Here is a 2,705-nt window from a genome sequence, read left to right as displayed (position 1 = left end):
AACCGGTGCCATGAACTATCCAACTCGAGCCTTGCCCTTTCGATGAGCTTCTGAATGTTCGAAGTCTATTCAACAATGTAATCTACATTAGAAATGGAGGCTAACAATACTATTCAAATTGAAAACAACCCTTTTAAACAGGGAATCGAGCCCACAAGGGCTAAATAGGAATTTTAAGTAAAAATTGATTAACTAACACTTAGAAAGTCCCATACTATCCCTCAATTACTAATTAAACTCAGTTAATCATCAATTTCAACATTAGATCGAAAACCCCCAACTTAGAGAGGAACCATAATTTCCATGACTTTGATTCTTGAAATAAAAGGAAGATTTAAGCCTATGCACTAATTACCTAATGATTAGATGGTATAAATTAGCAAATTCACCAATAAAACCCAATTAGATTGAAAGAGATTTATAACCATCATCCTAGGGTTCATGAACCCATTTTCCCCAATTAGCTCATTAATACTACCATGGATTCTATTCTTAAACATAAGTTAATCAAAAATGGAGAATTAGGAACTTACCCAAGGAAGAATTCACCCCAAATCTCGGCAAATCGCTCACACATACACTCTCTAGGATTAGAATTTGAGAATGGAAAGAATGGTTCAAAATTGGGAAATCTAAGCTCACTGATTCAGCTATTTCTGCATCCGCGGACACCTTGTCCGCAGTTGCGGACTCGCTTATGAGCATAAAGGACCCGCAGAAGCGGAGTCACTTCACACCTCATACTCCGGCGTCTTCCAGACAAGTCTCGCTTTGGCGGACCCGCAGAGGCGGAAACACTCCCACAGAAGGGGACATCAGAAAATTCTAGTTTTCACCAAGTTCCACCCAAAATCTTGACATTCATCCGAGACCTCCTGGATACAAACCACACATGCAGACACATGTAAAAACGTGACACAAACTCAACCGTGGCCTCAAAATTCCCAACGGACATCACCTTGACTCGGTCAACCCCCAAACGGCCAAAACATGGCTTCCAACCAAGGGTATAAAACGCTCCTAAATGCGTCAAGAACTGAACCAAATATCCCACCAAATCAGAATCGACCCTCCAGACCTCATGGAATCGACAAAATTTCTAAAAAGATAAATATTGGTCAAACCTCCTTCACTTTAAGGTTCCCAATTCCTCAAATCTCACCAGGACTCGCCCGATGACCTCGAAAACCATGTCGCCCATCTCTGCGGGTCAAAAACACTCTAACCGAACTCGGGGAAGGGTCAATAAGGGTAAAAGGGAAAAAACATACATAACGACCAAATGGTTCATTACATCAGATATCAGTTAAATAACCGCTCATCCTTCAACGGAGAAGGAAAGAACCGAATTCGTGGTATGGTTACTTGAGAAATTATTGAAGACTTGGCAGACTTGTGGTGTAGGAGCTTAACCTAAGGCTTGACTTGATTATGTGATATTTGTAACTCTTGATGGTTATTGTTTGTCTATCTGTTAACTTGTTGATTCTGTGTTTTCATATGCGTGAACTAATCCTAGCCGGCCTGTGATGCTTACCGTTACGTGTGTGTCTGATACTACTCTTGCTGCACTTTTTCTAAGGGCAAAGTTTGAGGCAGGACCTTCATTGAGACTCCGCTTCTAGCCTTGAGGCTATTACTGCTGAGATTCTGAGGGTAAGCTACCTGCCTGTCTGCAGTCCTGGAGTCCATCTTATCGTTGTCTAACACTCATTTCTCTAGACCATGTTTTAATGTATTCAGACTTATGTACTACTCTTAGACATCATATTGGATAGTGATAACGTCCAAATACACTCCTCAAAGAGAAAGTGTACACGATCGTATGCAATAATATAATTTACCCAACTATGAGTCGGGATCGATCCCACAGGGAACAGTATGCTAGGCGATTTAAACAAGTAAGGAACTATCAATTTCTACGCTAAGCCAAACACTTGATAATAATTTAGCGTTTTTTTTTTTTTAATAAAATTATAACTAATGCAAAAATATAAACTAATCTAGAAAGCGAATAAAATGATCAATGGCCACAAGCTTAGATATAAGGAACTCTCAAGTAACGATCCAATATATTTTATGATTTTATAACTAAGAGAGGGTTTATGTTAATGGATAATGGTTTCTAAAATCTCATTGAAAGTCTTCCAACCAAATCAATGAATTTCACTCTAAGCTTTTCCAAGCCTTAGAGTGTGATATCAAGCACAACCAATTGAATCTCAAGTAACTTTCTTATTCCTAGCTCAAGTTATTAGATGGGTTTAATGACCCAAATTCTTGTTAATTAATCTTTCCCAACCTAGATTTCCTCTTCCGAGCTCAATCAAAGTAAATGGGTGAATCTTAGGGTTAGCTAATCCCTTAAGAAACATTAAAGAATAAGATTAATTAAATCAACAAAGACCCACTTCAATAGCAATAAAAATCATTCAACACATAAGTAAAACAAGAGTTTCATCTAACACTTTAATCATAGAATATTTCCATAAACAAGATTCAAGTGAAGAAAATAAATACTACACACTTAGATATACATACAAGCAAGGAATTGAAGAAATGAATTAAAGGTTTAAGAAATGCTCAACCAAATCTTCAAATCTTCAACCCCAAAGTGTGGTGTAGGAACCTAGTCTCCAAAATTTGTATGAAATGGCCAAAGATAATGTTTTACAAACCCTAAAAGAGTATTTATAACATTCAAA

This window comes from Lycium ferocissimum, chromosome 4 (assembly GCF_029784015.1).
Source record: "Lycium ferocissimum isolate CSIRO_LF1 chromosome 4, AGI_CSIRO_Lferr_CH_V1, whole genome shotgun sequence".
Taxonomy (NCBI): Eukaryota; Viridiplantae; Streptophyta; class Magnoliopsida; order Solanales; family Solanaceae; genus Lycium; species Lycium ferocissimum.
This window is presented reverse-complemented; position numbering follows the sequence as displayed.